This window comes from Bos grunniens, chromosome 24, assembly GCF_055505025.1.
Source record: "Bos grunniens cultivar Pamir isolate PY7600 chromosome 24, Bosgru_T2T1.0, whole genome shotgun sequence".
NCBI lineage: Eukaryota > Metazoa > Chordata > Mammalia > Artiodactyla > Bovidae > Bos > Bos grunniens.
In genome coordinates, this window is record NC_141188.1 from 1,631,510 (window position 1) to 1,653,783 (window position 22,274).

The window sequence follows — 22,274 nt, forward strand, 5'->3', positions numbered from 1 at the left end:
GCCTAATGTATTTTAATAACTTAAAGAATGTTTGAATACTGAGAAGAAATATACCTGAGATTCATTAATCCTAAAAAGAAATTCTCAGTAAATTAATCAAGAACATTTGGTTTAAGGTCAGTTTATGTTTCTTTCTGTATCTTTCAAATTAAGTGGAAAAGATGGAGCTACAGCTCATACAGATTATTCCACAAGCTATAGATGATCCCTTTCTATGATCAGAAACATTTTAATTTGCACCAATATGGCATGAAGTGGATTTGACAATTACGATTTGTATTACTGAAACTGGCAGCAATGAGCAACAGGGAAATTGCAAAAATACACAGAATTCTGTAATTGCATAAACCTAGTTCCAATTTGAGTACAAACCTACCATTAACACACTGATTTTCTCTGAAATCATTTAGAATTGCTAAGGTTGAACACCAAATCAATTTTTCGGTCTCTTTTGTTATTGATGTGAGTATTGCATCAATAAACTGAAACAGTGGTTCCAGTCTTCCTAATATACCAGGGTGTTGCTAATATTTTCAAATGTTGAAGGAAAGCCATTTATTAAAATAGTCTGAACAATAATGGATATTTACAATGTATCTGCCCAGTCCCATTTGCTATTGGAAAAAATAGTCTGATGACACATTATTTATGTCTAGGGTTGTTTATAGTGGATATCAAGTAGGCCTTCATGGAGCTGAGTCTGTAGCCTGACACTTGATCCAGACAAAACTAAGATGAAACAGACCATCCATCAAATTTTACTGAAGTTTTATGTCTGTATCTTGGGGCCATTCATGTTAAGGCATTGCAGCTCTTGCTTCCCCATCTTTTCCAAGTTTGCCTTATCATAGCAGAGGCATGATGCAGAGGGATAGCATTTTCTCTACTCATTGGTAGAGAAAATATGTAATTTTCATTGTATCTTTGAATGAATTTTATATAAAATTATTGTTGGTAAATATAATTATATCCTTCTGTTTCTCATAATATTATACATACTTTATATTATATATTTAACCATATATTGGTGGCTGAGACAGTAAAGAATCTGTCTTCAGTAAACCTGGGTTTGATCTCTGAGTTGGGAAGATCCCCTGGAGAACGCAATGGCAATCCACTCCAGTATTCTTACCTGGAGAATCACATGGACAGAGAACCCCGGTGAGCTACAGTCCGTGGTTTTCCAAAGAGTCAGACAAGAGAAAGCAACTAACACTCACTTATAATTTTAGATATATATCAAAAACATTTAGCTGCTAAGTCATACTGGAGTGGGTTGCCATCTCCTTCTCCAGGGGATCTTCCCGACCTAGGGACTGAACTCAGGTCTCCTGCATTGCAGGTGGATTATTTACTGACTCAGCCACCAGAGAGGCCCACAACAGTACTGGGGTGGGTTGCCATTTCCTTCTCCAGGGAATCTTCCCCACCCAGGAATCGAACCTGTGTCTCCTGTGTCTACTACATTGAAGGTGGATTCTTTACCATTAAGTCACTGGAAGCCTTATATAGATGATCTAAAAGCCTTAAAATAGATGATCTAAAAGCCTTAAAATAGATAATCTAAAATCACATTTACAAATAATTAATATAAGTTAATTAGCTTCAATTAATGAATGAGTCAATGTTAAGCAAAATGTTAATATAAAAACCCAAAAATTATCCCAGGAGGCAGTATAACCTTAATGGAGGTTTTGATGGAAGGTACATGGTTATTTCATAAATAAGATCCTATAATTAATTTAAGCACAAGATAGAGGGCATAAACTAATTACAACTTAAGATTTATGCCAATTCACAAACTTTGTGGGTGCTTAATTCTTTAATATGACTAAAATATAAAAAATTATACTAAGATTTATATGGCACTTTTACACACCATGTGATCTCCTTGAGCCTTAGTGTAACTGTTAGAACCATAACACAGTATTCTGCTTCTCTTTGGCATCTCAAAATTTTGATATTTACAACTTCTTTTGTGTTGCAAAGTTATATTTTAGTTGTATATTAAAAATACTAACTAAGGGCTAAATTTTAAAGGATAGCATGAACAGTCTGTATTTTAGTTGTTCTCATAATTTATCATGCATCAGAAATCACCTGGAGGGCTGGATAAATCACAAATTGTGGGCTCCATTCCAGAGTTTTTGATTCAGGAAGTTGGAGATTGGGCTTGAGAATTTGCATCCCTAACATATTCTTAGGTGTCCCTGCTGCTGCTGGTTTGAGGACCATACCTGGAGAATATATACCAGCTCCCCAGAGACATACGAAGCTTCTGCCTGCTCTGTTTCTCTTTTCTATTCATTTCTATTTTTCAGGAATAATGTTTGGTCCTTTGTTCAACAGGAATCATGCTGCTATCAGAAGGAAATCAGAGTATCATAGCCATGTTTATTCTCCTGGGTTTTTCAGAATATCCAGAACTCCAGGTCCCATTTTTCCTTGTTTTCTTGTCTATCTACATGGTCACTGTGGTAGGGAATTTAGGCATGATCATAATCATCAAGATCAATTCAAAACTCCACACGATCATGTACTTTTTCCTTAGTCACTTGTCCTTTGTCAATTTCTGTTTTTCTACTGTAGTTACACACAAACTGTTGGAGAATTGATTGTGGAGGACAGAACCATTTCTTTCTCTGGTTGCATTGCACAATTTTGTTTCACTTGCCTATTTGGTGTAGCAGAAACGTTCATGTTAGCAGCAATTACCTATGACTGCTTTGTGGCAGTCTGCAACCCCTTGCTCTATGCCACTGCGATGTCTCCATAGCATTGTGCTCTCTTGGTGGCTGGCTCTTACTCATGGGGTGTAGTGTGCTCCATGACACACATATTTTCTTCCTGCATTATCCTATTGCAAGTCTAGCACCATAAATAATTTTATCTGTAACCACTCTGTAATTATTTCTGTCTCTTGCTCAGATCCCTGTATCAGTCAGATGTTATGTTCTATTGCCATTTTCAATGAGGCAACCAGCCTGGTGATTATTCTGATGTCCTATATACTCATTTTTATCACTGTTATGAGGATGCCTTCTGCAAGTGGGCACTGGAAAACCTTCTCCACCTGTGCTTCCCACCTGACAGCCATGAGCATCTTCCATGGAACCATCCTTTTCCTTTACTGCATCCCTAATCCGAAAACTTCTTGGCTCACAGTCAAAGTGACTTCTGTGTTTTACACAGTAGTGATTCCTATGCTGAACCCCTTGATCTACAGCTTGAGGAACAAAGAAGTAAAAAATACATTCATAAGATTAATTTTCACAAAATCACTTTGTCACACCACCTAATATTCTTAGATTCATTATTCTATTTCTGAAAAAAGCTGATTTACTGTGCTACAGATTGTTCCATTTTTGTAGTGCATTTGATGATTCAAATCTTTTAATAAATAAGCTTTTAGTTAATATATCTATGGCAGGACTTTTTATTGATAGTTGATTATTGATTGTTACATATATCAATGTTTAGTAAAATAGCTGTAAACCACATGTAAGCCAAAACAAAAAAAAATTGAGTTTTTTGGTAATATTTGCAAATTGTTTTTGAGTGAATTCAAATTTCTTAATCGTTTATGGGTATAGGGTGAAATAAGCTATTTTTTTCTGCCTTAGCCAGTTGGTACGAACATCATAAGAAAGATGACTAAGGAGAAAGTTCAAGTTTCATGAAAAGAAGGCATAAAACTATTTATGACTCCCTTTTCAAAACACAAGTCTGGGAAAATTAAAGACAGGAGGTCAACGTGGACTCCAAGAGCTAATCAACTGAACACACAATAGCAATAAAATATGAGTAACCAACCAACAACACAATTATACTAATCATACAATGACCAAATGTTGTCTTAGACTACAGTGTTTAGGCATGCATGACAGCAATCTAGAAAAGAAGACACCTGGAGTCAGCAGGAGAAGAGAGCTTGATGAAATGTATTAGGTTTTGTTCCCCCCTTGGCCCTTGGTAACCCCATTTCTTTATTATTTGTTTAGGGTTCAAACTCATACTTTATGAAAACAATCAGGTACTATCAGTTAGAGTTCACAGCCCATGAAAAGCAACTTTACTTCATATGTTTTGCTATTGATAACAAAAATGTCAACAATAGTAAGAGTAATTGTTAAACAAAGCTTTTCAGTGACTGTTATTAATAAATTTATTTTATTTTATTATTGGAGTACAATTGCTTTACGAATTCTTTACCATAAAGAGTATAATTTCACGTGTGTGTTTCCAAAGAAAGGGCTTCCCTTGCAGCTCAGCTGGTGAAGAACCCACCTGCAATGCTGGAGACCTAGGTTGATTCCTGGGCTGGAAAGATCCCCTGGAGATGGGAAAAACTACCCACTCCAATATTCTGGCCTGGAGAATTCCAAAGGGGTCTCAAAGAATTGGACACGACTGAGCAACTTTGCCTTCCAAAGAAAAACTGATTCTCAGCTCATGAGATATGTGCAAGTCAAACATAAGTCCCTAAACTAGGAATCATACTCCAGAGCTGGCTTAAGCAAATGTTTCAGCATATTGTAGTTTATAATGAATCATTTGCTAATCATTGCATAATAAATGGTGGAAGTCAATTTCTATTCATGAAATGTATAGCCTGCTGACCAACAAACAAAATTAAAGTATCACTCTACTTTCCCCATGTTCATATCTGTATTTTACTACAAAAGCTTTTCCAGTAATCAAGGTAATAGGATATTAGACAAATAGGGTACCAAAATGGACTCAAGTGTCTCTGGTCATTTAAATTTCAAAAATACCTGCTATTATAATTCAATAGAGAAATGATAATTTTCAATAAACAAGGCTGAGATAATTGAGTATCCACACGGAAGAATAAGCTCTTATTTTTACTTCATAGCATACACAACTATTAACATGAATGAAATGAAATTAATCATTGCTGTTGTTCAGTCACTAAGTCATGTCTGACTCTTTGCCACCCCATGGATTGCAGCTCATCAGGCTTCTCTAGCCTTCACCATCTCCCAGAGTTTGCTCAAACTCATGTCCATTGAGTCAGTGATGCTATTCAACCATCTCATCCTCTGTTGACCCCTTCGCCTGTCCTCAACCTTTCCCAACATCAGAGTCTTTTCCAATGAGTTGGCTCTTCTCATGTGATGGCCAAAGTATTGGACCTTCGGCTTCAGCATCAGTCCCTCCAACTACTATTCATGGTTGATCTCTTTTGGGATTGACTGGTTTGATCCCCTTGCTGTCTAAGGGATTCTCAAGGGTCTTCTCTAGCACCACAATTCAAAAGTAACAATTTTTCATCACTCAGCCTTCTTTATGGCCCAACCCTCACAAGTGAACGTGACTACTGAAAAAAACATAGCTTTGACTATACAGACCTTTGTCAGCAAAGTTATGTCTGTACTTTTTAATACACTGTCTAGGTTTGTCATAACTTGACTTCCAAGAAGTCATAGATGAATGAATCATAGATGTAGACATAAAAACTAAAACTAAAAAATTTAGCATAAAACAAAATATCTTTCAAAACTTGGGAGAAATTTTTGAATGAACGTAAAAATGATGGGTCTTTAAAAAACAATAAAAGGAACTTCATTACCATTAAAAATAATTGGTAAAAGTTTCTTAAGCATAAATGACACCATTAATAAAATAAAAATATAAGCTATAGATTGTGAGTAAATATTTGCAAACTTATATTTAATAAATTATTTCTATATAAAACATACAGAGAAGTCTTTATAGTCAAAACAAGAAAAAAAAATACTTAAAGGTTTGATGAACTATCTGAGCACACATTTGACAAAACAAAACACACAAACCATCTATAAACACATGAAAAAATACTAAGCATCATTAGTCATCAATGACATTCTTATTAAAATTAAAACTTAAACCACAAGGAGAAACTACTGTACCCTATTTAGAATAGCTAAAATGAGTAAGAGTTTCAAATCTTGGTGAAAATGTGGAACAAGTTGAATGCTTCTGCATTTCAAATAAGAATACAAGGTTACATAACTTTGAAAATAGTTTAGCAGTATCTTATAAAGTTATGCAAACACTTCCCAGACTATTATGCTACAGAAACTGTGATAGCAGTTTAAGTCTCTAAGTTGGTGGCAATTTGTTGTACAGCATGGAAAACTAATATTCAACAAGGTTGCTAACTCTGGGTGACTAGAGTGTAGATATCAGCTCCAAAGTTAGTCCAGGGTACAGAAGTGTCAGCAATGGGGGGAAGATGCATTGTGGAACTCAAACCTATCTCAGTGAAAGAATAGCCATGATGACTTGTGGGATTTTGTTTCAAGATCACGGGATGTACAATGATTCTGTGCCTGGTGGGAAACAGCCTCTGCTATGTTATGGCTTCCTGGTAGAGTCTAGCAAGGGCTAGTCAGGTTGTCAGGAGCCTAGGGAAAGCATTTGTTGTTGTTTAGTCACTAAGTTATGTCCAAATCTTTTGCAAATACATGGTTAGCAGCCCACCAGGCTCCTCTGTCCAATGTATTTCCCAGGCAAGAATACTGGAGGGAGCAGCCATTTCCTTCCCTGGGGTTTCTCCCCAACCCCAGGGACAGAACCTATATTTCCTGCATTCCAGGCAACATGTTTTTTTAACTGCTGAGCCACCAGGCAAGTCAGTGGATTGAACTGTGTGATATTTCAATGTAGTGAAACCAGTGGATTGATTGACAACAGAGGTTTTAGAGACTTAAAAATGTTTCCAAGATGCATTTACCATTTTAAAGAGATTATATTATTTAATTGCATTGATATAAGCAGTATGAAAAGGCAAAATGATAGGATACTGAAAGAGGAACTCCCCAGGTCAGTAGTTGCCCAATATGCTACTGGAGATCAGTGGAGAAATAACTCCAGAAAGAATGAAGGGAAGGAGCCAAAGCAAAAACAATACCCAGCTGTGGATGTGACTGGTGATAGAAGCAAGATCTGATGCTATAAAACGCAATATTGCATAGGAACCTGGAATGTTAGGTCCATGAATCAAGGCAAATTGGAAGTGGTCAAACAGGAGAATGGCAAGAGTAAATGTCGACATTCTAGGAATCAGCGAACTAAAATCAACTGGAATGGGTGAATTTAACTCAGATGACCATTATATCTACTACTGTGGGCAGGAATCCGTCAGAAGAAATGGAGTAGCCATCATGGTCAACAAAAGAGTCTGAAATGCAGTACTTGGATGCAATCTCAAAAACGACAGAATGATCTCTGTTCGTTTCCAAGGCAAACCATTCAATATCACAGTAATCCAAGTCTATGCCCCAACCAGTAATGCTGAAGAAGCTGAAGTTGAAAGGTTCTATGAAGACCTACAAGACCTTTTAGAACTAATACCCAAAAGAGATGTCCTTTTCATTATAGGGGACTGGAATACAAAAGTAGGAAGTCAAGAAACACCTGGAGTAACAGGCAAATCTGGCCTTGGAATACAGAATGAAGCAAGGCAAAGGCTAATAGAGTTTTGCCAAGAGAATGCACTGGTCATAGCAAACACCCTCTTCCAACAACACAAGAGAAGACTCTACACATGGATATCACCAGATGGTCAACACCAAAATCAGATTGATTATATTCTTTGCAGCCGTAGATGAAGAAGCTCTATACAGTCAGCAAAAACAAGACCAGGAGCTGACTGTGGCTCAGATCATGAATTCCTTGTTGCCAAATGCAGACTTAAATTGAAGAAAGTAGGAAAAACCACTAGACCATTCAAGTATGACCTAAATCAAATCCCATGTGATTATACAGTGGAAGTGAGAAATAGATTTAAGGGCCGAGATCTGATAGATAGAGTGCCTGATGAACTATGGAATGAGGTTCGTGACATTGGACAGGAGATAGGGATCAAGACCATCCCCATGGAAAAGAAATGCAAAAAAGCAAAACGGCTGTCTGGGGAGGCCTTACAAATAGCTGTGAAAAGAAGAGAAGCAAAAAGCAAAGGAGAAAAGGAAAAATATAAGCATCTGAATGCAGAGTTCCAAAGAATGGCAAGAAGAGATAGGAAAGCCTTCCCCAATGATCAATGCAAAAAATAGAGGAAAACAACAGAATGGGAAAGACTAGAGATCTCTTCAAGAAAATTAGAGATACCAAGGGAACATTTCATGAAAAGATGGGCTCGATAAAGGACAGAAATTGTATGGACCTAACAGAAGCAGCAGATATTAAGAAGAGGTGGCAAGAATACACAGAAGAACTGTACAAAAAAGATCTTCACAACCCAGATAATCACAATGGTGTGATCACTTACCTAGAGCCAGACATCCTGGAATGTGAAGTCCAGTGGGCCTTAGAAAGCATCACTACGAACAAAGGTAATGGAGGTGATGGAGTTCCAATTGAGCTGTTTCAAATCCTGAAAGATGATGCTGTGAAAGTGCTGCACTCAATATGCCAGCAAATTTGGAAAACTCAGCAGTGGACACAGGACTGGAAAAGGTCAGTTTTCATTCCAATCCCAAAGAAAGGCAATGCCAAAGAATGCTCAAACTACCACACAATTGCACTCATCTCACATGCTAGTAAAGTAATGCTCGAAATTCTCCAAGCCAGGCTTCAGCAATACATGAACCGTGAACTTCCTGATGTTCAAGCTGGTTTTAGAAAAGGCAAAGGAACCAGAGATCAAATTGCCAACATCCTCTGGATCATGGAAAAGGCAAGAGAGTTCCAGAAATCCATCTATTTCTGCTTTATTGACTATGCCAAAGCCTTTGACTGTGTGGATCACAATAAACTGTGGAAAATTCTGAAAGAGATGGGAATACCAGACCACCTTATCTGCCTCTTGAGAAACCTGTATGCAGGTCGGGAAGCAACAGTTAGAACTGGACATGGAACAACAGACTGGTTCCAAATAGGAAAAGGAGTACGTCAAGGCTGTATACTGTCACCCTGCTTATTTAACTTATATGCAGAGTATATCATGAGAAATGCTGGACTGGAAGAAACACAAGCTGGAATCAAGATTGCCGGGAGAAATATCAATAACCTCAGATATGCAGTTGACATCACCCTTATGGCAGAAAGAGGCATCAAAAGCCTCTTGATGAAAGTGAAAGTGGAGAGTGAAAAAGTTGGCTTAAAGCTCAACATTCAGAAAACAAAGATCATAGCATCTGGTCCCATCACTTCATGGGAAATAGATCGGGAAACAGTGGAAACAGTGGCTGACTTTATTTTTGGGGGCTCCAAAATCACTGCAGATAGTAATTGCAGCCATGAAATTAAAAGACGCTTACTCCTTGGAAGGAAAGTTATGACCAACCTGGGTAGCATATTCAAAAGCAGAGACATTACTTTGCCAACAAAGGTCCATCTAGTCAAGGCTATGGTTTTTCCTGTGGTCATGTATGGATGTGAGAGTTGGACTGTGAAGAAGGCTGAATGCCAAAGAATTGATGCTTTTGAACTGTGGTGTTGGAGAAGACTCTTGAGAGTCCCTTGGACTGCAAGGAGATCCAACCAGTCCATTCTGAAGGAGATCAGCCCTGGGATTTCTTTGGAGGGAATGATGTTGAAGCTGAAACTCCAGTACTTTGGCCACCTCATGCAAAGAGCTGACTCACTGGAAAAGACTCTGATGCTGGGAGGGATTGAGGGCAAGAGGAGAAGGGGACGCCAGAAGATGAGATGGCTGGATGGCATCACTGGCTTGATGGACTTGAGTCTGAGTGAACTCCGGGAGTTTTTGATGGACAGGGAGGCCTGGCGTGCTGCGATTCATAAGGTCGAAAAGAGTCAGACACAACTGAGCGACAGAACTGAGCTGAACTGAGGACTTCTTATATTCAGAACTGGCTATAGTTCTGCCCTCTCCACAGGGGGAATAAGAAAACAATATATTCATCACCTGTGCTTCTTACTTACTACTCTTCTCTAACACAGGGTATAACAACATTTCTACATCTTTGAAAAACAAAACAAACCAAAAACCCCAGCAATCCTGCCAAAAGACAAGTTATGTGAACCACCCAATTATCAGATCCTTGCTTCACTCAGAGCACATCATTTTGTTAGTATCAGACAGAAGTAGCAAAGTGTTAGTCACTCAGTTGTGCCTGACTCTGCGACCCCATGGACTGTAGAGCCCACCAGGATCCTCTGTTCATGGAGTTCTCCAGGCAAGAATATTGGAGTGGAGAGCCATTCCTTTCTCCAGGGTATCTTCCCGACCCAGGGATCAAACCCAGGTATCCTGCATTGCAGGCAAATTCTTTACCATCTCAGCCATCAGGAAAGCCACAAACGTGGTCATAAATACTACACAAGTTGGATTGGAAACAGTCTGATTTAGTTCGGATGAAAGGGCACTGCAAAACTATACAGTGCTTTGCAAATGTATTGTTGTCAATTTTTTTTTCATTTAAACAAAATTGGAGAATATTTCTGAGTCTGTTGGCCTCATGCAGTCCTAGGAAGGTCTGTCTCTTTTCTTGATTACTTACATCTACAAAAGGACCAGGGGTTTAACTATAATGATAGTAAGTTGACATATTTACCCTCCATTTCCATTTCTTCTTTCACAACTAGGAATTTCCCAACAGATCTGAGTGATGACTGCTGAGAACTGCAGTGTGGCTACTAACTTCACATTCCTAGGACTTTCAGACAGAAGGCACGTGCAGCAGGGGCTCTTCATGCTCTTCCTACTGGTTTATGGTGTAACTGTGGTTGCCAGTGTCGGGATGATCCTGCTGATCAAGGTGGACCCAAGACTGCACACACCCATGTATCATTTCCTGAGCAATCTTTCCTCCTGTGATGTCTGCTACTCCTCTGCTGTCTCTCCCAAGATGCTGGCTGATTTCCTATCTAAGCATAAGAGGATTCCATTTGACTTGTGTGCTATGCAGATGTATTTCTGGGGGACCTTTGCAGATATGGAAAGTCTCATGTTGGCTGTCATGGCTTATGACCATTATGTAGCCATTTGCAATCCACTTCTTTATACAGTTTCCATGTCCAGAAGACTCTGTACCCAGCTAATATCTGTTGTCTGCGTGGAAGCTTTGGTAGATTCAGCAATTCACACCTGTTCTACATTTTGATTATCATTTTGCAGTTCTAATGTCATCAATCACTTTTTCTGTGACTTCCTGGCCTTGCTAGCCCTCTCCTCCTCAGATGCATCCATCAATGAGATAATGCTGCTCATATCCAGTAGTTGTGTTGTAGGGACCAGCATTATCACTGTCCTCCTCTCCTACAGCTACATCAAAGCAACCATCCTTAGGATGAACTCCTCCGAGGGGAGACGCAAAGCTTTCTCTACATGTGCCTTCCATTTAACGACTGTGGCTATATTTCATGGCACACTCCTGTTCATGCATTTCAGACCCAGCTCAAGTTACTCCATGGACACAGACAAAATAACCTCTGCCTTCTACACAGTTGTCATCCCCATGTTAAACCCACTGATCTATAGCTTAAGGAATAAGGATGTGAAAGTTGCCATTAAAAAAGTAATCAGTACTAAACTGTGTTCTGAGTGATACAGTGTTTTCAACCAAAACTACATATGTAAAGATTTTGAGAGCTGAAGTTCAGGTGCTGATAGATTCTTGTAGTCTCATCATTACAGTCTTCTGGATATTACCCATTAGTCACCTTTGTGCCTAAATTGAGTGTTGAAAGTAGTCATTGGTCATCTTAATTTGTCTCCAGACTAAGAAAGGGGAGCAATATGCTGTTTTGAAGACAGGGTCTTTTTTATACCTCTTTCCTTGGGTAAGCCTCCTGTGAGATAGCATTCACCAAGCTATCCCTCCACCTATGTCAATTCAACTTACCATCCTATGATTCCAGTACATTTTTTAAACAATATGTTTAATAAAGTTGCTCAGCAATAAGAAAATATTAGTGAGTCAAATAGTTTTTTTGCACACTTTTTAAGTACTTGTATCACTCTATAACTGTATCATGATAGCATGTAAAATTGTAGAGGCAGTGAATAAATACTTTCATATACAAAATAAATTCATAAATAAATAAGAATAAACATAAAACCATGTGTTGTAATTAAAACCTCAATAGATGCAAGTTCCTTTCCTTTCTTGTTCACCCATTATCTATTTTGATATTTATATTGCTGGGCTTCAGAATGCCATTCAAAAACACTTATTGAATAAATGAATGAGGACCCCTTGCATTATTAAGCAAAGGAGTCCTTGTAAATTTACCAAATACACTAGCAAGAACCCCTCCCTTTATTTCACTGTATTCTAGTACATTTACTGTGCCTTCCAGATGGTACAGAACCTACCTGCCAATGCAGGGGAAATGAGATGTAGGCTTGATCCCTTAATGGGGAAGATTCCCTGGAGGAGGGCATGGCAACCCATGCTAGTATTCTTGCCTGGAGAATCCCATGGACAGTCAAGCCTGGTGGGTTTTAGTCCATGGGGTCGTTAAGAGTCAAGCACAGCTGAAGCAACTTAGCACACATGTGTATTCAGTGTAAAAGAAATATGTCTCTGTTTTGTGCCTCCAGACTCAGTTGAATGAGTAACAGAGACAGGGATCACAGGGATTGACAGAACTTCATGAATAGTCTATTCCTTATAATTCTGCCCCAATAATATCACTAAGTAATCTTAGAATCATGTGTACTAGATTGCTATTACCCTTCAGAGACTGGTTATCATCCTGTGGATGTTCTACATTGCCAATATGGCAGAGAACAGATACAGTGCTCTTCACAGATGTACAGAAACTCATGATTAGAAGTTGGGGGATGAAGAACCTGGGTCTTCTTTAAAGGTCACTGGAAAAGACAACTCCACCTCTTGAGGTGTTGCTAGGATTAGCCTTTTGCTGTCATTGTTTTTAGTCACAAAGTTGTGTCTGACTCTATTGTTGCCTGCCAGGCTCCTCTGTCCATGGGATTTCCCAGGCAAGAATATTGGAGTGGGTTGCCATTTCCATCTCCAGGGAATCTTCCCGACTGAGGGATTAAACCCGCATCCTTTGCATTATTAGGCTTATTCCTTACCAGTGAGCCATTACCTCAGTTAATATTCAAAAAAAAAAAAAAGCCCAATTGCTATCTTTTAAATGAAAGAGAAAGTTATCATCTTAAGTATTGGTATACAGGAAAATAAGAAACAAACACAAGGTAATGTTTAGAATTGATTATATTTGCAATAATTGATATTGGCTCTCTGTGTATCTGTGACATGTACTGGAACTTTATTCTAAACAGAATTTTAGTAGTAGTCATCAAAATATGGCTTTTCCAGTCGTCATGTACAGAGGTAAGAATTGTACCATAAAGAAGGCTGGGTCCAAAGAATCGATGTTTTTGACCTGTGGTGCTGGAGAAGACTCTTGAGAGTTCCTTGAACAGCAAGAAGATCAAACCAGTCAATCCTAAAAGAAATCAACCCTGAATATTCATTGGAAAGATTGATGCTGAAGCTGAAGCTCCAATATGTTGGTTACCTGATCCAAAGAGCCAAATGTTTGGGAAAGACCTTGAATTTGGAAATGACTGAAAGCAGGAGGAAAAGGGTACAACAGAGAATGAGATGGCTGGGTGGCATTGCCGACTTAATAGACATGAGTTTGAGAAAACTCTGGGAGATGATGAAGGATGGGGAAGCCTGGTGTGCTGTAGTCTACGGGGCTGCAAAGAGTTAGACACGACTTAGTGAATGAACAACAAAATATGCCATGAAACGTTGGGACCAGATGCCATGATCTTAGTGTTTTGAATGTTGAGTTGTAAGCCAGCTTTCTCACTCTCCTCTTTTACCTTCATCAAGAAGCTCTTTAGTTCCTCTTCACTTTCTGCCATCAGAGTGATATCCTCTGCACATCTAAAGTTGTTGATATTTCTCCTGGCAATTTTGATTCCAGCTTGTGATACATCCAGCCCAGCATTTCTTATGATGTATTCTGCATATAAGTTAAATAAACAGGATGACAATATACAGCCTTGTCATACCCCTTTCCCAATTTTGAACCAGTCATTTGTTCTATGTCCGGTTTGAACTGTTGCTTCTTGACTCACGTGCAATTTTCTCAGGAGACAGGTAAAGTGATCTGGTATCGCATCTGTTAAAGAAAGTAAATAAATAGTCTTGTTTAGGCTTCAGAGACAAAGCAGAGCAGGCCTGGGACCTTGCTTCTAACCTACCTGGGCACTGCCCTGACTGGGAGTGACCGTTATGAGTGCAAGACTTGCAGCCCCATAGATAAGATGGGGGAGGAATCCTGAGATAGTTAAGCCCCTGGAGGAGCCTGGCCAACCAAGCCCCAGGCTTCACCACATTCCAAGTTTTCTTTTTTTTTTTAATTTTTATTTTTATTTTATTTATTTTTTAAATTTTATTTTATTTTTAAACTTTACAATATTGTATTACTTTTGCCAAATATCGAAATGAATCCGCCACAGGTATACATGTGTTCCCCATCCTGAACCCTCCTCCCTCCTCCCTCCCCATACCATCCCTCTGGGTCGTCCCAGTGCACCAGCCCCAAGCATCCAGTATCGTGCATCGAACCAAGTTTTCCATGGCAAAGCCAACAGTATTATCTTGAAACCAGGCTTGCAGTTTGGTTCCAGATTGATGAATGTATCTGTTTGAGTCTGTCCTGGGATTATAAGTTGAAATCAGGACAGTCTTTGAAGTCTCACCCACAGAGCAGAGCGGAGGCACTGCCTGGGACCTTTTCCCAGTTGGGACTCCAGATGTCTGTGACATGGGACTTCCCAGCACTGTTTAAGTCTGGAGGTTGGTCAAAACTCAATTTGGTGATGTATCCTCTGCTCTATTAATGTTAGTATCTTGAAAATAAGCTAAATAATTGTCTAATAAATATCTGCATTATATATTTGTATACAACAAGTGGGTTACTTTGTTAACAAATCCTTTGAACCTGAGAAGGAAGTGAAAACTTTTGGCAAAACACCATCAGTTCTAAGATTTTTCCACAGGTTTTTGTGATCCACACAGTCAAAGACTGTAGCACAGCCATTGAAGCAGAAGCAGATTTTTTTTTGGAAATTCCCTTGCTTTCTCCATGACCCACCTATTTTCTTTTATAACTTCAAATAATGGATTTTTTTTCTCAGTATATTTTATATATCAGTACCTCTTAATTATTGTCCAAACCCCTTCCACATTCAATGTACTTTGTTAAAAACCTATTAAAGATAGTCATGCCTATAAAAAATAAGCTTATTTGTGTTATGTAAAATTGGATTCTCTGGCCATCATTTACATTTAAGGTGCTGAGGTGCTTAGTCACTCAGTAGTGTCTGACTTTTGCTGAGCCCATAGCCCACGAGGTTCTTCTGCCCATGTAATTCTCCAGGCAAAAATACTGGATTTCCTTCTTCAGGAGATCTTTCTAACCAGGGACTGAACCCTAGTCTCCTTCGTTGCAGATGGATTCTTTACCATCTACCCACTGTATGTTTAAGGAAAAAAAGATAGCCTTTAGTTTGTTCCTTTAACTTTTTACCTAATGACACTGTATTAATGCCTTTACATATGATAAGGAAACCAGGACTTTTGCATTTGTTTCTGTTTATTTTAGTTTTAACATAATGATTAAGATGTGAGAGAGGTGAGTATTCAATCCGGATTTTTTTTAAGGTGGGGTACAGTTGCTTTACAATGTTGTGCTAGTTCTGCTGTGCATTAAACAAATCACCTATGTGTGTGCATATATCCCCCCGCCCCGCCCCTCCGCTCTGGCACCGCACCCCTCTATGTCACCGCAGGGCACCACATTGAGCTCCCTGTGCTGTACAGCAGGCTCCCACTCGCTATCTGTTTTACATAAGGTTGCACAATCATATAAAGCTTCACAACTCCCTCAGGGACGAGCCCTGAAAAGAGATGGCATCATTCACAGCACCAGGTCATGATGGCGTCTTCAGGATCCATCTTTATCCACTTCAGAGGCAGGTCATCCAGGGTTTTAGATCTCACTACACATCCCATCATCATGTCATGTTTGAAGTTCTTTGCCCTTAGGACTGGTTTTTCAGGACCCTGCATTCACTCATTGTCCCAACTGAGCAGAGGTTACTTCACAGTGATCTACGTTGGACACACCATTCCCAAGTCAGTCCAAATGCCTGAAACAACCCTAATGATGCAATTCCCTGGTTGCACCTTGCCAAGAAGCAATTTGGCTAATAAATCCCAGAGTACTTTTCTTATGTAATTCTCTGGTCCTGCCCCAAGGGCCATGGTTGAAATGGCACATTTAGCTGCAAAGGAAACAATGTCTATCTTTTGTGACGAACTCCTGCACTCAGGACATTTCCTGTTCCATATTTAGGACAAGACACTTGATTCTCATCACCTTCGGCTACCATTCCATTCTTCCCCTCAGAAAGCCAGCATTGCTCACACCTTACCTTCACAGTGATCTGTATTGGCAAAATTCTACTTTTAATTTCTATTTTATATTGGGTTAGAATTGATTAACAATTTTGTCTTAGTTTCAGTCATACAGAAAAGTGATTTGTAATACAAATCCGTGTATCTATTCTTTTTCAGATTATTATCCCATATAGGTTATTGCAGAGTATTGAGTTCCCTATACTATAGAGTAAGATCTTGTTGATTATCTACTTTATACCTGTTTGTGTGTGTTTATGTTGATTCCAACCTTCTAACTTATCCCTTCCTCTGAAAAAACTACTGTTAAATATAGTTTCCACTGCAATAAATGCAACTCTGATGTAATTTATAACACAGCATACATTTTCAATTCTGAAGGTTTTCTTCTCTCTTGCTAGTTCACCCTCTCCCTGACTACTCAACCTCAACTTTGAGTTTAATACTTTATATTGTCCAGTCCTATTTCCTCTCTGAGTCATTTGTCAGCCTCTCATTAAGGTATCATCCCAACAATTTTAGGCTTAATTTACCTTCTCTGACTCCCATTGCATGGCCTCCTTCAGTAACCATGTGTAATGAGATTGTAACTTAGGTCAATTCTTTTCTCACAGTTCTTTCCTTCTACTCTGCAATTGGTATCCCCACAAATAAGCATAACCAGGGATGGTAGTTAGGTCATATACAGAATGATAGGAGCCATGAGCTCATACTGGTGGAAAGTTAGTTAGCAGAGTTTGTTGAATCAAAATTGTAACAGCTCTCATTGATTTGATAAGTACGTGGCTCTTTGTTCAGAGGCAGCAAATTTAACTTAGCTTGAAAACCTCTCTAGAAATATGGTATGAACTGGAGAAGCAATTTCAACAGCATTGTGTCTGTATAAACACTCAACTTGCAGTAACTGTCACCTTCAACAAATCACTTCCTCCATGGGCCTCATTTTCCACTGGTCAAAAGAGAGTTATGAATGCAATAATCACTATTGAACATTCCAGCTACCATGTGCTGTATCTATGTCAATATGCCTCTATCAATAATTTCTATTTGGGATGATGTAAAAAAGTATAACAGAGGGATGCAGTTCTCTCTCTCTCTCTCTCTCTATATATATATATATATATATATATATATATATATGTGTGTGTGTGTGTGTGTGTGTGTGTGTGTGTGTGTGTGTGTATACACACACACATATAGCAATGGATAGAAAAAATTACATCTCCAGTCCAGTGGGTTACAGGAGGCCCAATCCCATCAATCAAGCCCAATTAACTGACCTATACAGAATTTTGACTTTAAGAGATATTTCGTTAAAAGGGATATTCATATAAGTTGATTTCCAGCTTTTTGTGTCATCAGGGAATCAGATATTCTACTGAATGGACGAGGATTGAAAAGGCAGACAACAATAGTGCTGTTTAAGATGTAAAAGGGCTTTCCTGGTGACTGAGATGGTAAAGAATCTGCCTGCAACAGACCTGGGTTCATTCCCTGGGTCAGGAAGATGCTCTGGAGAAGGGAATGGCACCCCACTCCAGTATCCTTGCCTGGAGAATTCCATGGACAGAGGATCCTGGTGGGCTACAATCCAGAGAATCGAAAAGAGTCGGACATGTCTGAGCGGCTAACACAAGATGTGGAAAACCCAGATGATTCACACTGAAAAGTCATAGTGGAGGTGTGAATTGACATATTTTATAGAAAACTATATGAATATTTACTAAATCTAAGTTTTGTTTTTAAATTTTAAATAGATAGTTACCTATACAGTATTATGTTTAGGGACATCATTGGCATCAAGGAAGTTTGTTTAGATACAGATTTTTTGATCTCAATTGTTTGTCTCTAAAGTCTTGCCTTTTAAATTCAACCTTCAGTCTCTGCCTCCATGTCCTCATGATTCTAAAAGGTATTCCCTATTAATGCCCAAACCTTTGGGGAAGCAATTTATGTTATTCAATTGTCAGTAGCATACTTCTATCCATGTTACAGATTGAGGGAGAACTAGTCCTCATGGCCTGGATGGGCAGTCAGGTTTGTGAAGATAAGATGGGGTTCTGTCTAAACAGAGTGTAGCCTGAGGAAACATGGTATTCTTAGAGAAAGAGAAGCAGCTGAGAAAAATACGTCTGGAAAGAAATTAGGTTATCGTGACGATGATTGACTTCACTTCCTCCAAATACACACCAGAGAAAGAGAATGGAAATAAATTCTTAATGACCACAAATATATCATCGTCTTATACATACATGCTGAAATACTTTTAGCAATTACATAGGGTTTTTGAGATTTTTCTTGTCAATATCTGCCACAGAAGTACATTTGGTATTTTTATTGAGGTCATCACATAAAGAAGAGAATACACTAAAGAAAAGCATTAATAATTGTAACAGAAACCTCTTTTATGAAAATTATTAGTTTAATTGAGTTTTGTCTGAAGGATATTCTAGCTTTGTAGACAGCAAGGGGAAATACTATAACAGTAAACAATATGAAGATATAAACAAAACACTGAAAATCATTTGTTTTGTATTTATTCCAAGTTAGAGCTCAGAAGAAATATAAAACTTACTGAATTACTGGAATGCATAACCTGGTACATGCCTTGCACATCTTTTCTTGTTTGCTCACATTTTGCATTTACACATCTGTGACAATTAAATTAACTGCATTAAGACTGAAGTTGTAGAAGTAATATACATGATTATAGTACATTTGGGAAGAATATTTATCACCCATAGGTGTCTAAAGAACATTTGGGAAGAATATTTATCACCTATAGGTGTCTAAAGAACAAGAATTTATTTATTTATTTTTGTGATTTTAATTCTATTTATTTATTTATTTATTTATTTATTGGCCTGCCATGTGGTATGTGGGATCTTAACCCACACCAAGGGCGCCAACTGGAACCCTCACCCTCCGTGGTGGAAGTGCAGAGTCTTAACCACTGGACCCCCAGGGAAGTTCCCACATAGAATTTATTTTAAGAAATATCTGACTTTGATAAACTCTGTTGTTGTTGTGCAGTTGCTAAGTCATGTCCAACTCTTTGCAACCCCATGGACTGCAGCATGCCAGGCTTCCCTGTCCTTCACCATTTCCTGGGGTTTGCTCAAACTCATGTCCATTGAATCGGTGATGCTATCCAATCATCTCATCCTCTGTCATCCCCTTCTCATCCTGCCTTCAATCTTTCCCAGCATCAGGGTCATTTTCAATGAGTCATTTCTTCCCATCAGGTGGCCTAAGTGCTGGAGCTTCAGCCTCAGCATTAGTCCTTCCAATGAATATTTAGGACTGATTTCCTTTAGGATGGACTGGTTGATTTCCTTGCTGTCCAAAAGACTCTCAAGAGTCTTCTCCAACACCACAGTTCAAAAGCATCAATTCTTTGACACTCAGCTTTCCTTAAGGTCCAACTCTCACATCCATATGTAACTATTGGAAAAACGATAGCTTTGTCTATACTGACCTTTGTCAGCAAAGTGATGTCTCTGCTTTTTAATATTCTGCCAGAATGGCTGTGATCCAAAAGTCTACAAGCAATAAATGCTGGAGAGGGTGTGGAGAAAAGGGAACCCTCTTACACTGTTGGTGGGAATGCAAACTAGTACAGCCACTATGGAGAACAATGTGGAGATTCCTTAAAAAACTGGAAATAGAACTGCCTTATGACCCAGCAATCCCACTGCTGGACATACACACCGAGAAAACCAGAACTGAAAGAGACACATGTACCCCAATGTTCATCGCAGCACTGTTTATAATAGCCAGGACATGGAAACAACCTAGATGTCCATCAGCAGATGAATGGATAAGAAAGCTGTGGTACATATACACAATGGAGTATTACTCAGCCATTAAAAAGAATACATTTGAGTCAGTTCTAATGAGGTGGATGAAACTGGAGCCTATTGTACAGAGTGAAGTAAACCAGAAAGAAAAACACCAATACAGTATACTAACACATATATATGGAATTTAGAAAGATGGTAATGATAATCTTGTATGCGAGACAGCAAAAGAGACATAGATGTATAGAACAGTCTTTTGGACTCTGTGGGAGAGGGAAAGGGTGGGATGATTTGGGAGAACGGCATTGAAACATGTATAATATCATATAAGAAATGAATCACCAGTCCAGGTTCGATGCAGGATACAGGATGCTTGGGGCTGGTGCACTGGGATGACCCAGAGGAATGGTACGGGGAGGGAGGTAGGAAGAGGGCTCAGGATGGGGAACATGTGTGTAACCGTGGCAGATTTATGTTGATGTGTGGCAGAACCAATACAATATTGTAAAGTAATTAGCCTCCAATTAAAATAAATAAATTTAAATTAAAAAATAAGTAAAGATAAAAATTAAAAAAATATATATTCTGCCTATGTTGGTCATATCTTTTCTCCCAAGGAGAAAGCATCTTTTAATTTCATGGCTGCAGTCACCATCTGCAGTGATTTTGGAGCCAAAGAAAATAAAGTCTGTCACTGTTTCCATTGTTTCCCCATGTATTTGCCATGAAATTATGGGACTGTATGCCATGATCTTAGTGTTTTGAATGTCGAGTTGTAAACCAGCCTTTTCCCTTTGCTCTTTCACCTTCATCAAAAGGCTCTTTAGTTCCTCTTCACTTTCTGCCATAAGAGTGGTGTCATCTGCATATCTGAGGTTGTTTATATTTCTCCCAGCAATCTTGATTCCAGCTTGTGCTTCATCCAGCACAACATTTCACATGATGTACTCTGTATATAAGTTTAATAAGCAGAGTGATAATATATAGCCTTAAGGTAACTCCTTTCCCAATTTTGAGCTAGTCTGTTGCTCCATGTTTGGTTCTAGCTGAGATGCATACAGGTTTCCCTGGAGGCAGGTAATGCGGTCTGGTATTCCCGTCTCTCTGAGAATTTTCCACAGTTTGCTGTGATCCACACAATATGAAAATGCAGAAAGATGATAAATTATATATGTTTAACTTTCTCACGTCACAGGTTTTATGGTATTAATAATTGAATATACACTAAGTGGTGTTATATGTATATATGTATATGTATAATTCATTACATAATTCATTGTAACATCATTTTTATTTAAAAATTAAAAGCAAGTGGTGTAGAAAACAAAATCTAGTTATCCGTAGGTAGTATATATATATATATATATATATGTTCAGATATTTGCTGTTTTACGAAACCTTTGCTTTGTGGATGTGTTTAATGGGATGCCTGTGTGTCTGCGTAACTATCTAAGGGTGAATGGTTGTGCATTTGTTTTGTAATTTACCAAATGAAAATAAAGTGCCTGTATAGGGATTTGTGAACTGGATATAAAGAATGCTGGGTGATTGGTATCATTTAACTGTATCTGTATTCCATTCACAATGAACTTACTCGTATGAAATGCCAGGTGATAAACTACATTATGATGTCTGTTAATTATTCCTGAGAGACCAAGGGTTCACCACCCAGGGACCAGACACAGAGATGGTTATATAATCGAGGTCAGGCAGGAGACAATGCTGAATCCTCCAGCAGATAGAACTGCATGCAACAAACAAGTCAGGAATTCTAGGACAGGTACTGAAATCTTTCGTGTTTCTCTGATATATATTTGAGATTTCCTTAGGTTTTTAATCCTTTTTTGAAAGAAAGCATGTTATATAAACAAAGGAAGATATGAAATATACACAAAATTTCATTTTACTTACTTTTTCCAATCTTTATTTCAAATCAATATATTTGTTATTGTTGCTCAGTTGCTAAGTCATGTCTGACTCTGCAACCCCGAGGACTGTAGCACACCAGGCTTCCCAGTCCTTCATTCTCTCCCTGATTTTGCTCAAATTCATTTGCACCAAATTGTGTTGGTGATGCTATCTAACC

The 22,274-nt window shown here is 38.6% G+C and overlaps 2 pseudogenes across 1 annotated transcript; both read left to right on the forward strand.

Moving 5' to 3' along the window:
- Positions 1 to 2,354: 2,354 nt before the first annotated feature.
- Positions 2,355 to 3,299, forward strand: LOC147345794 (olfactory receptor 5D13-like; annotated as a pseudogene).
- Positions 3,300 to 10,461: 7,162 nt separating this feature from the next.
- On the forward strand, positions 10,462 to 13,804 carry LOC147345795 (olfactory receptor 5J3-like; annotated as a pseudogene). The gene has a single exon (XR_015153627.1). The product of XR_015153627.1 is annotated as an olfactory receptor 5J3-like (transcript).
- Positions 13,805 to 22,274: the final 8,470 nt, after the last annotated feature.